The sequence below is a fragment of the Micrasema longulum genome, unplaced genomic scaffold, assembly GCF_059751315.1.
Source record: "Micrasema longulum isolate JH-2025_06_02 unplaced genomic scaffold, ASM5975131v1 h1tg000646l, whole genome shotgun sequence".
NCBI classification, from domain to species: Eukaryota; Metazoa; Arthropoda; class Insecta; order Trichoptera; family Brachycentridae; genus Micrasema; species Micrasema longulum.
Window position 1 is genome coordinate 148,916 of NW_028277842.1, and position 14,330 is coordinate 163,245.

Sequence of the window (14,330 nt, forward strand, 5' to 3'; positions counted from 1 at the left end):
TTGACTAAAGGAACGTTATTTTTTAAAGCCTTACTAATGTTCGAAAAATATAAAATTTGATGAGGTGTACTGTATTTTGTGGACTAATCACTTAATTTCTGAATGGGGCTTAATGGAGGGAAATACAGTTTAATCCATAAATTGTTCATTCAAGATAATTGACTCATTTTTCAAATCGATTAAAAAATATATTTTCTTGATCTTAGCGTAGGCAATTATGTAGAAACTCACTGTTTTTCTATCTACAAATGTGCATAAAATTATCGAACTCTAATTTCATTATATTTCATTTCATAAAATATTTTTTTATTTGTAATGTTATTTTGGTAAAATAAATAATTTTGAAAAATAAATTACATTAAACTAAATTACAAAATTTTATTTATTTATTATTTGTCTCGTATCTAAATGAACAGCGCATTTGCTAGCGTTTGATTCCCGATATGGTTGATATTAATTTTATAAAACGCATTTCATAGTATAATTTCATAGTATATATGTGATGTAATTCACCACTGTAATTGGGCCTCCTGGCCTGTTGTGGTGCAAAAAATAAAAAAATAAAATAAATAAAATAATATTTTATTCAGTAGGCTGGCATTGAAAGCGTAAGTCTGATCGTCATACACTTATGTTACAAAAATCATAGGATACCGCCTCCGCGATGTAATGGTTAAGACGCTCGAGTCTCACAGAAGTTTCCGGGTTAGATTCCCAGTGAGAACATACATATTTAAATGTGATTATTCTCAAGTCTGAGAGTTCTGTTCACTCTTCTGGCCTGTTGTGGTGCAAAAAAAATACAGAAATATCCTTCGGTTGGTATACCGATGCAGTGCCCTATGCACCATAGGTGCGGTAAAAAAATGTTGATGATGATCAAGAAATTTCACTAACTAAATTGAATGTTTTTCCCCATTACGTCTGCTAGTAGTTTTTTTTCTGTACATAATTTGCTATGAGATGTAAAATTCAGACAGCCGTAGATCCACCCTAATCCCGCACTCTATCATTGAGCAGCAGTAGGCTGAATCGTTTTAAATTGCCCGCGTCACGCTCTTCATGTGCACATATAAATTGAGAAGCTTTCTCGCTAAATTGGGCCCAAGACGCAGACGTAGCGAGACTTGAGGAAGTCGCATTTGTCAACTGTGATTGTCGCATGTTTTCGCCATTTTTCACTCGGTACTAGTGATGCTCACATTAATGTGGTTATGAAATTTTGCATCCGATTACAAAAATAACCGATTGGCTTCGGTAGTACCTTCCTAAATTTTATTTTCCATGCATAGCCAATTTTACCACACAAAAAGCCATATCTTGGGTAGTATACTTGAGAGTGGTTAAATCGGGGATTTTTTTTTTATTGCATGCGACTACGCTTTGCATCATATTTGGCCATACTGATGATTAAACGTCAAATTATGTATAAAGTTGTATAAAAAACGAAAAAAAATACGGTTTGGGCAATCCGACCTAATCAAGTGTTTTGGGTAAAGTTTAAGGTTGCAATAATGTTCTAAATGAAAATGATCATACTAAATATTATTAAATATTTGTATATAACCACTTACCGACTTTTTTATGTCTACCGATTTTGAGACGTACCCATCTCTTCGTCAAGACACCAATTTAACCAACATGCAAAACCCACTATACACCTTCACCATAGTTATATCATGTAAGGCCAAAGAACACTGCATTATACAATTCCTAAAATTTTCAATATGATTCCTAAGCAGATCTTAAAAGAAAATGTTGACAAAACTTTTAAGAAAAAAAATATTCAGTGGCTAATATGTAACAAGGCTTTATATTGATTAATATTTTATATTAACAGTCAACTATTCAAATTTTTGTAAATACATTTTGTGTGAAAAATACGTATGCATTTCGTTCTTAATAATGTTCATATTACTTTTTAAATTTATATAATTTTTTTAACTTTTTTCTTTGTAAAGGAAATATAAGAAACCACTCTCTAAGGGCTAGAGACGATGCAGAATAGCACCCCAGAAAGGATATGAATCTCACTACGCATTTCTTTCAATTGTTGCGGGGTATTGTCAACAATCCTAAAATTTGTTTTATATTCCATATTTACCTTAGATAATGTTAACACAGACTGTTCCACATTCCAATATACGGGACCAACCTGCCAATAGTTATGCTTATTAGAAGGGCTACCTCTATGTCGAACAATATTGCTTTGGACATTAATATTTTTTACATCCGAGAGGGAGTTTTTTGATGCAACATTCTCTTGCTTTTTTAACATTGTCTCAACCTATCTGTTATTTTTATATTTATCTTATTTTATTGAGATTTCATATTTTTAGTATATATGTACGACTTAAGTTGTTATATTTTATAAGATACATAATTTTAACATAAAAAAATTAATTGAATTGAAAAAAATCTTATTTGACAATACAAAAATAAATGATAAAAACAAATATAAAAATGTACAAGACATGTAGGATGTAGGTACTTAAAAATACATATAAGAGCAATAATAAAAACAAGTCATTTTTTTTGTTGCTATACGATTTTTTTTGTTTTAAATTGCGTTGTTCTATTACGATACAAAATTTTTCATCATCAACTTAATATCTTTCATCATTTTATTTTTTCATTTATTTATTTATTTTTGCACCACAACAGGCCAGAAGGCCCAATTACAGTGGTGAATTACATCACAGAACACCCAGGCTTGAGAAAAATTACATTTTAATTTTTGTGTTCTCACTGGGAATCGAACCCGGAACCTTTGGTGTTTGAGTCAAGCGTCTTGTAATCATCACCCCTCATCCTCACCCGATTGTGCATACGGCACTGCCTTGGTACACTAAATTCAATTTGACTAGTCCCAGGCTTCAGGTGTTTCGAACCCAAGATTTCAATCATAATAGGCGAACGCGCTAAACACTAAACTAATGAGCGGACTTATCTCCACTCAATTTCCTTTTTCAGGACTTTTATCTGATAGTACCTATCGAGTCAAAAACACTCGTCCAGGATTAGGGCTTCCAATCCCGCAGCTAATTTGCGATCTCGGTATCTGCAGGATCAAAGACTTATGAACCTGCGAGATCCCTCGTGTTTCAGTGCAGGGCTTAAATGATTTGAATTTTGTATTCGAGCATTACAATATTTTAAAATTACATTTGAAGCACTAACTTTGTGATTATTCATTATAATAAAATAAATATTATACAACTTTGTTTTTAACCTAAATAATAAAAAACAAACTGAATAAGCAAACCGTCTGATTCTTTATGTTGAAAATAAAAAAATTAAGTTTGACAACTTGGAAATCTTAGAAATTTAAAAAACAATTCGTAATAAGAAAAAAAACACATAAAAGATATTTCCTATAGTCCACTTCTGTCTATTTTTATAGATCGTATCCATCTCACTTCACACTTGCCATCTTTAGAAGAATTTATTATTGTTAGCTCTATTTTTATCGATGAAATATTTTTAATCACTGTATAAATAAAATAGGATATAATTCATTAGTTAAATCGGGTTGTGGTCCTGTGGCTAGTGTCTCGGACTCAAGGACCAAAGGTCTGTGGTTCGAATCCCACTCTACCCCAACGTGATTCCATTTTCTAATCGTGAGTTATTTACAACTCGTTGAAAATGGCCCTCAAAATAAAATGTTTGGGTAAATCATAAGAAAGAAAATATTTCTTTTTAAAAAAAGTATACTTTGATAAAAAACCTTGTGTAGCTTTGAAACCGGTCGATATAGTGATTAAAAACAAAGTTCTTTTATATTTATTTTATAAGAATATTTATTTTATTATAATATTTATTTTATTATAATATTTATTTTATTATAATATTTATTTTATTATAATATTTATTCAGATAATTAGAAGTGTAGTACGGTGTCAAAAGATATGTGATAGTTGACAGCTAAAATAAAAGTCTATGATTAACCAAATAAAGAGTTTTTCCCAAAAGAGTGGGATCAGAAAATCCTGCGGAATCCCGGCATACTGGGTATACTGAGATTGAAATCCCTGTCTAGGATTCTGGTTCTATTTCACAAACAAAATTGTATTCTTCACCCACCCGGACACCGACAAAGAACTAGTAAAAAATAAACATTTATATTCTTCTGATTAACCTAAACATTTAAATTTATGGGGCCATTTTCAACGAGTTGTCAATTACTGTTTTTAATTTTTTTTTTAAATTTTTATTTTTAAATTTATTAATCATATAACACAGAGTATTCGACAAGTATAATACATTGAATGACATTCTCAAGAGTTACAACAACTCAATTCGGCACATTGTATGGATGGGTGCGCGTGAATTGATTTGAGGTTAAATGAGAAAGATGGATTACAAATGAAGTTATTTATTAAGTAGATACACACGAGTTACAACCTTACAATTTTGTACAGAAGGAATTTACAATAGCGAACACTGGCAAGGAGCTGGTGGACGGGCAACGCGAAACGCCAAGTTAAAATGTGTATACTCTTTCGATTCACGATGTTTAATAACTTGTCCGAGCTAACTTTGTAACGGATTACGCGTTGCGGGCCGAAGCGGTGTTCGGCCCTGTCAACTTCACGGCTTGATGGTTATGTCCTCCACAACGTAAATAAAATAGACTTAAAAAAAACATATTGAGAACAACAAAGAAACAAAGCAAATTTAGCACCTTTATTACTAAATATAGCACAACAATATATACGCCAAAAACCTTTTCTGACACAGGCAGAATACATATATATATAAAAACGCTTTTATTAGAAAATAAGGATCTGGTTATGGTAGAGCATGGTTTTAAAAATTCAAATAAACCAAATAATTGATGCATCGAAGTATTCGATTCTCAGAACCAATCTTCACGTCCCTATTCCGTACTGTTATTACGACCAAAGGAGCGGATCTTACTTGATGCTTTGATTTATTTTGCGAATTTTCCCCGGAAACGTGTTCACAATATTACTTCTTGTGCCTTTCTCAAGCTACAAGTGTGTTTTTACGCGATTATTGGCAGTCGCTGTGTAACAGACTGTTCCAAACGTTTTTATACTTCATTAAACACAACCCGAACCAATAAACGCTACGCTGTGTTTTCAAGTAAATATGTCACATATTTGCCGACGAGCCAAAATAATATCTAAATGTCGATTTGTAATTTTTATTTATAATTCCATCTTTCCATGTCCACTCCCTAGTTGGAGCATATGTTGTCCATAAAGATCCTCCAAGCATCTCTGTCGGCTGACAGCTCCTGTGCATCCTCCCAGGTCAGGTTCGCGTCTCGTAGTTTTGACGTGAACTGCCGACGAACAATCAGCAGTGGGCGTCCAGTGCCTCGATTATGACGTCATACCTTCACCTTGACGGTATAGTGAAAGATAAATTCTCTCTAGTGATTATAAAGATATACGACCGACCCCCCACCTTTAAGTTTTGGGTAGGTAGATCGATATGAAACAAGGGGAAGCGTACGTCACGGTACACATATCTACGCTCTCAAATGACATATCTTCAGTATGACGTCATAGTTGAAGATAAAAGTCTCCCGACCGACTATAAAGGTACACTACCGATACCCCCACCATCAAGTGTTGATGTAAGTACATCGGTTTATAACGACGGGTCTAGAACCCCTCGATACGTTTATCTACGCATTAAAAGTGTCAAAAATTTTGTTCCACCCACTAATTTTTCCTTCAATTATGATTTATTCAAATTTTTAATCGTTTTGAGGTTGGCACTTTTTTTATTAAAAGCCTATTAAAAATATGAGAGAGAAATAAGTGAATTTTGAAGTCAATTTAAATTCCGACATAACTGGCCCTTTAATAAAACGAACGCCTATATGTGAAAATAATGTCGCTAGATTCTGTCCTATTAACAAATAAGAGTATCTAGGCGTTAGAAAGTTACCACTCTAAAAAAAATAATTTAGTTATTATATTTTTCCATCTATTTTACTATCTTTCCGAGTGTATGTATCGAGACGTTATAGGAGCCAGCTTTGTAGTCGATCGGTAGATACACACAGACGATCGTTAAGCGTACCGTCTAGATGATTTCCAAAAGTCATACAAAATACACGTTCATGCGAGCATTTTTTGCTTGAATTGGGATTTATTGGAGTTTATAATTGCTTTAAAGTGAGCACTTTTAATTACAGGAGCCATTTTAAACTATAAATGGGAACTTTTTTTAATGTTAATGACGTAAAGAACGCGGACTAATTGTTTTCGGTCATTCCATTGGCTTGTTTCGAGCATATGATGTCGATATGACAGTAGGTAGAACATTCCGAGGTAAGATACAAATAGTACAGAAGTTAAGTATACCGTCTCGATATATACAAATGAAGATAGCGTTCATAATCGAGGCACAGGACGTCGAGAACCTGATGCCTTGTAAAATAGGCAAGCGTGGTTAAGGCTCTCAGGAGGCATCCTCAAATAATTCGATCAAATGAATCTCTTCACAGCAGTAAAGGTTCCAGCTCTTTTACTTCACTCAAATCAACAGATGGAAAGTAAAGTGGTCATTTAAACCAGTTAACGACAGGTCATAGGCTCTTTAAATGCCTTGACTTCCATATTCCCTTCTCTTAAATGTTCTTTATCTCTGTTGTAATTTGTTGGTTTATGGATGAAAAAATACGCAGGACCCTTTTTTCTCTCTTTCTCTTTTGCAGTTTCGCGCTTCTGCTGATGATGATGATAATGGGGGCAAAGCGGCGGCTTCTTCTTAGACCCCCTTGACGTGTCATGGACTAGCATGCGCCGTTGCCCCCTTAGAGAACCTCTAGCCTAACAAATTCCCTCAACATCGATGTTAGTCTTTATGCCATCATTAAAATTTCAGCGTTTCTCCTGAGTTGTGCACTCAAAAGGTTTTATGGAGCCACTAGAAAAATATCAATGGATGTTCCTTTACTGAGCTCATACATAACATTGTTTATTTCACATATTTTAAGACTCGTTTAATTTTATTTTATTTTATTTTATTTTATTTATTTCGAATACAAACAGATGTACAGGTTAAATGAATATTTAAAAAAAAAAAAAAATTATATAAAATGTATACATAGTAGGGCCTGCCATCCAATTATATGTATTCACTAAATACTACTGTAATAAAGCGACGACGGCTTGAAGTTTAAACTATATAAATAATAAATATACTATATATTAAAATAAGATAAATAATGACCCCTTTGAAGAGTTTTGTAGCTAAAGTAGAGGTTTTACTGGTATTTTATCCGAGTACTTGATCCCGTATTCAATGTAATTGTCTGAAGTATGTTTACCTATTTAGACATACTAAACACAAGCAAATTTGATTGTTTTATTTATTTATTTTATTTTATTTGGGAAATCAACATTTCTAGATACATATTTATAGTAAACAAACAGATATAGTGTATAAACTCAGAACTAATAACAGATTTCCACAAAGTATACAAAGTTAGTAAAGAAAATATATTACACATATTAAATAAATACATATAAGTTTATACATATAAAAATTTTATTTTCATGTACTCGTAAATATTTTTTAATAATGAATTTTTTAAAATTTTTTTTTAGAGGGGAAAGGAGATGTACATATTTATTATTATTATATCTACCAAGTTACATAATGCACTTTTACTTAAATTACAAATTTAAAAAAATCAATTAAATTTATTTATTTATATAATCGCTTTAAAGCACTCTTGATAATTTTCACATATAACGAAAATGGCGCTATGTAAGCTATCCATAATAATAAATAAAACAAGTTCTCAAATGAGTTTTATTAATGGACGGGACACTCATTATATTATGTCAAATTCAACGGTTTGGGTAGGTAGGAAGAAATCGCTCTAGGTAAATGTACAAATTACATTTAAAAAAAATAATTTTTTAGTCACCCTTACCCATATGCAAATTTCAAATATTTGTAAGCACAAAGTATATTTTTTTAACTGAGTACGTCAAAACGTAGGGAGTTATTAAGATTTTTTTACATTAGGCATAATATTTTATGTAAAGTTATAGATAAATTTAAGTTAGGTACCGTACGTTAGAATGTTTAATAAGCCTTTTTCAGTGAACCAAGTAGGCATACAAATTTTGTTTGTATTTGTAGGCTCACCATATTATTTTATTAAAAAACGTTATGTCATGCTCATACAAGCCACGTTTATTAAAGATTTGAATGGACTGTATATTTATTTTAATAATTAATATAGTGTTTCACTCGTAAGTAAATGTAAACTTTTAAGCTTAATTTATAATCACATTTAAATTAAAATAGTTTTTATTGTAAGAGATACATTTTTGAAAAGGGATCATGAGAATCTAGGTTCTAGGCATTTTCAAAGCTTCCATTGTCTCATTTAAATTATCACCTTACCACACTGTAAAATTCACAATTTTGCCTCTGTTTAAACTTCCACATCTCCTCAACTTCTCTATGTATAACCTTTTGTGAAGTAAAATAATAAGGAAAGTATTTTTAAGCATTGCCTAGTAGATGAAATAATTCAGCCAGATGAATCTCACCGATGGTGAATGTAATAGATTATATTTTGGACATTTAAACCAGCCAAAGACAGGTGATAAACCCTGTAAATGCCTAGACTTACATATTCTCTATTCAAAAATGTTTTGTCCCTGATGAAATATTTTTTTATGGCTTCATCATTTTTTCTTAGCTTATATTACTTACCTATGTATACAAGTATTTATTTTTAGTGAAAACCATAACTCTACTACAAAAGAATACGGTAGACCTCTCTTTTGAATACCTTTCGTGTCAATTATTATAAGCCTCGATGATGGGCTTGTTTATCGTTTACGATTTCGGTAGGTAATTCAAAACATGGCTTTAATTTTACTTTCGGATATCAAATTAGCAAACGAAATAACTCACTCAAGAATATTATATAAAATATAATGGCATCCTATTGTTGAAAAATCAAAGAATCGCTTTATCGCCATTGTTATACGTCACGTTCTGTCTTCAATTTTATTTCTAACCAATCGCTTCGTTAGATTCAAAACTTCGAATCAGCATTTTTTGAGGATGATAATAATGACCACCCATCTGACAATAGCAGACATTTGAAGAATCTCAGATAATAAGACTTCTTCTATTTGTGGCCCCAAAACGAAGGACATTTTTAGAAGGAATACTCATTGAATTTATTACACACTCCGGCTTCATATGTATTTTTTTATTAAAATAATTTTTAAGTTGCTAGAATTCCATTCGTTCATGCGCTTTGTACCAGCAAAACGTTTGTTAATCTAACTTCCGAATTTAAGTGCCATCAACTACAAAAAAATATAGTTGACTTTCGTAAATAGGGTCTAAAATTCAAACGTCCATTCATTATGCATCTTTAGAACATGCAATCTGACAGTTATTTGTTAACGATAGTAATATTTAAAAAAAACACTAAAAAGTCAACTTTTACTACGGTAGGCTGATTTTATTAGTGCGCCTATGAACAGATTGCACATTGAGCGCAAAAAAATTGTTCTTCTCAAAGACAATTTATTAATTAGTACGTGGTTGTCAAAATTTGAACCAATTTAGTGCGAAAACATTTGCAAGTAATTTAATTTCGTGATCAACTTAAAAAAAGTACCGTGATTCATTTTTACTTATTGAAAGGAAAAACATATGAAGTACTCAAACTCAAACCCAATTCTGTTCATGGGAACTTTATCTCATCATAAGCAACCGTAAAAAGTAAACAGTTCAATTTAGACTGGTCGTACAGGCAGCCAAAACGAGCACCGAAGTGGACGACGAGCAAAATTATGGAGATGGCAAACATCTCAAATGAACGCGTTGAAAATAACCTCCACAATCATTTGCATATGAGGAAGTTCTCCGCCCGGTGGATGCCGTGATCGCTTACAGTCGACTAAAAGTGGAGTTCGCGATTCGAAAGCTTGTGTAGGGCTGTTGGCTCGCCAGTTTTTGCGTCGATACATCGCTGTGGATAAGCCTTGGATCGACCAATTAAATCCAAAGTCAAATCGACAAGAATGGGTTGATGACGGTGGTACTGATCTGACGGAAAACGCCGTGACACTAACCACCGCTGGAAAGGTCATGGCCACTGTATTTTGGGATTCTCATGGCATCATTCTCATCGATTACTTACAAAAAGGCAAAACAATAACTGGCAAGTATTTCGCGTAATTGTTCGATCATATATTTGCAGTAGAAAACCTCTTCCATTACGATTACGCCCCGGCACGGCGTTCAATGCCAGGAAAACAATAGCTTTATTTAATGAATCGCACTTTGAATTGCTTTCTTATCCACCCTGTTCTCTGGTTCGCCCGTGCGACTTCTATTTGTTTCCAAAGTTCCCGATTTCCATCGAATGTTGATGTTTATTTGGAAACTGAGGGCTATTTTGCAGAGTTGCTAGAATCGTATTTTGCGGAAGGAATCTCTCTCTTCGGTTTCAATCCTCTGGATTGGCTTGCAGCAAAGCTCTGCATCTCTTCTGCTTCTCCGTTCTGTCTTGTACGGCTCTCCTTAGATCTTCATATGACCTGCGGCATATTTGCATAAATGAAGGAATAAAAAAGCTGAAGAATCGTTGTATCTAGTTTAAAGGGGACTATGTATGAGGAATAATAAGATTATTTTTACCTAAAAATTTGTGTTTTTTATTGATAGGCTTACTAATTATCAGCCCAGGTTGTATAAGTGTTAGCATTTAATTCATAATAAATATATAGGTTTTTTTTATCTAAATATTTTTGATTTTTACCTATGATTTTTAACTGTTTGTAAACCAAATAAATAAATTGATAAGGCTTAAAATGTTTATGGTGTTTCCAAAATGGTAAGAAGAAAACTTTTTTTTTTTGTGTTCTCACAGGGAATCGAACCCGGAACCTTCCATGTGTGAGTCAAGCGTCTTGACCAATACACCACGGAGGCCGCCTTTACTTTTACTTCACGTTTATAGTATTTTGCGGCATTATTTGAAATACTTATTTCTCTTCCTCTTCTTTTCGCCAGTAATAATTTCTATTGTCACATAAATTTTATCCCTCTCATTTTTTGAACCTTTAACCCTTGCAACCGGGTGTCCATTCAAATATAAACGAAAAGATTTACTTTGGTACCTACTGACATTCAAAAGCGGTGCTTGTATTTTTTAATAGCTCTAGTCTATCTTTTTTTTCTTATGCTAGTAGTTGACGTTGCAGAGAAAAATTATTGTAATTTTCAAACTTGACAGCTGCTTCTGATTTATGTCTGTTTTGGAGCCAATTCCTGTTGTGTGTCTTTTGAACATATTTCACTAAAATTTAACTTATTTGGTTAAGTAAACATGTAAGATGTTTTTTGAATATTGACGATAAATTATCCGCTTGAGACCCAGTGTTCATTAAAAAATATTTTATGTGATTTCTAAATTATTAAACATAAATTAAAATACCAAAAATTTTCCAATAATTTATTTCATACACAAAAAAAAAAACAAAATATTTTTATATCCACGGAAATTAGTTTATGTATGAAAGGGTTAACCATTCCACTTTAAGACCAAGCTAATTCAAGAGGAATTCCTTCCTTTGATCTTCTTATCTACCCCTTCTTTTGACAGGACATCCCTCGCCGACTAACGTACCCCTTCCGTTAAGGCTGCGTCCAGACCACTCGACTACCGACGAAGGATCTGATGGTTAAAGAAAGTTGTTGAAAGAGAGTAAAAGGATGTTAAGAGGAGTATTAATTTTAATTTCCCGCAATTAGAAAACGATTGTAAAAATGGCTTGAAATGATTGAAACGTGATCTTATGTAAAAATAAATAAATAAGTGTATTCGTTCTAATTTACTTTGAGGCTGTTTTCTCATAAAAAGTAAGGAAATCACATGATATAGCCATTTTATAATGCTGTTTTTTTTCAAAATTCTGCATTGAAAAAAAATATGTAAATATACATTAAATAAAAACAATAACATCAATTCATATGCTTAAAAGTTTTATATAAATAAAATGTAATTGTTTTTCGACCGGGTGATTACGCCTCTTAGAATTTGATTGATTTTTTAAAAAAGACTTCGTAATTAAGTAAACTTTGTTAAAGTGATTTTAAGATAATAAATTGAATAAAATAATTGTGGTTACAAAATCTTACATTTTTGTGTTTGAAAAGAAATGCAAAATGACACGAATTTTATGGTATCTTTCTTTAATTCTTCATGAAATTATGCCTTTAATAATCATAATTTTAGTTCGTACCCTATTTTATTTAATTACATTTTTTTTTGTGGTACGTTTTTAGCAAAATATTAATGCTCATATCGGCCGTTGAATCGCGTTCAAATTTTGCTAAAAACATACTGAAGAAATGAAATATTCAATGAGCCCATGACGGGTGTTTTCTACTCGATGGCAATTTTAAAGTAAAAATTTTGAAAAAGGAAATCGAGTGAGGATAAGTCCGCTTCATATTGTAGTGGTGGGTGCGTTTGCCTACCATGCTTGGGGATCCTGGTTCGATTGAGTGACGTCGGAGTGAAGTTTATGTTTAAAAGCGTTTTTCACTGCAATTTCATAATGTCCCTAAACCTGCGTCTGGAACGTAAGACTAATTACCTTAATGTAATAGAATATTGATATGTGTCGCATTTAGTATACCAATGTAGTGCCCTAGGCACCATTTGGTGCGGATAGGTGAATGTCGATGATAATAATTGATAAAGAAAAATATTACAAATAATTTTAAACGAAACAAACTTTTTTTCACTGTCACTGACGCGCTACGCCGCCGCCGGCGGCGACGTGTCCTTTTAAGCGATTTGTTTCTGAGATAATTTTCTAGAATTCATTTGCATGACAATTCGTTCAAGTAAAATGAAAGCTTAATGATCGTGGTGTTTTTTTTATTTTTTACATTGAAAAAACGATTATTTTTTTCAAATCGTACTGTCTCAAATTCACTCAATCAAACCTTGCATAGTAAAAAGTAGACCATTTTTCATTGTCAAACTGCGCTAATTACGTGAATTTGATTCTAAACTAATTAAGGTTAGGTGCTTAAGTATTCAACAAAGAGACATAATGTCGTTAGTCATTAGTAATGTACATTAAGCCATTTCCGCTTTAATCCTATGAAAAAAACTGGAGCTTTGTTTTTTGAATTTGATTAATAGAAATATAGAAAGGAAAATGAGTGCTGAGAACAGGGTGAGTGGCGCAGTAACTTAACAAATAAATGTTTGCGGGGGGTAAAATCAGCAGTTCGATAGAGAAGTCCTGGTGCCAAACCTAATGTGTGGAAGCACCGTATGGAATTGAAAAAAATAATATGAAAGTAGGCTGAATGCTGTTTAATTGCGGAAATATTTTTTTAAGGGAATGTAAGTAAAACTGATATTCCATTATGCAAGGCATCAATATAAGTATTATCGACAAAATCCAGAAAAGAGTTCTGCGTTGGCTTTTAACATGTTGAGCAAATGAACAGCTAAAAAATGGCTAAAAATATAAAGGATGCAAATTTTTACGGATGCAGAAAACCGAGAAGAACAAGGCATGAATAGATTCAAGAAATACTTTTATGCATACGAATAATCGGCTTACGTGCACGAGAAGTTGTATGAATGTAGAGAAAGCAAAGTCTATATGCAATAGCAGAGTGGCGTGGCATTCTTCTCTCTCTGTCTATCTCTACAAGGCAACAGCATGATGATTTGTTTGTTTCGAAGTGTATCTAAGAAAATATACTAAAATATGATGTTGTTTATTTACGTGCAGTAGAATTTATGCATAATTTTTAGACTTTCTTCTAAACAATGTAATGATGTATACATATAATGTTACGCTGAGAGTATTGCTCAAGAAAAGAAAAACCATTTATCTTTGGCATACTAGTTTAATGTTCGTATTTCCTTAAAGTGCATTTTCCATTATAATGTAGAGCCAACTTCTCGAAATTTTATGATTTTCTCCATTGAAATCTCGGCGGATGTACGGCGGTTTCACCCCGCTACTAATCATCATTAAGTATTGGGGTAGTAAATTTCTAAATTCATCCCAGGTTTATGACTCTTTTCCGAGCAAAGCCTAGGACGGCCTCTCCAGAAAGTGCCTGTTTGACGGTTTTTCTTTGACTTGATTAAAATTAAACGTAGGTCAAGCGTCGCCGACTTTAATGATGTAAATATGCTGACTGAAAGTGTCCCCGCGTCATTTTATCAACATGAATTGAATTTCACCCTCAATTTTTTGCTTCTCTCGAAGAATAAACTTTTACTTTTTAAACTTCTTTCCTTATCTATTTCTGACGTT

General features: G+C 32.7%; 1 protein-coding gene across 1 annotated transcript in view; it reads left to right on the plus strand.

Moving 5' to 3' along the window:
* Positions 1 to 14,330, plus strand: part of ttv (exostosin glycosyltransferase 1 ttv) — a 139,073-nt gene that overhangs the window by 19,777 nt on the left and 104,966 nt on the right. The gene's annotated exons all lie outside the window — the stretch shown is intronic.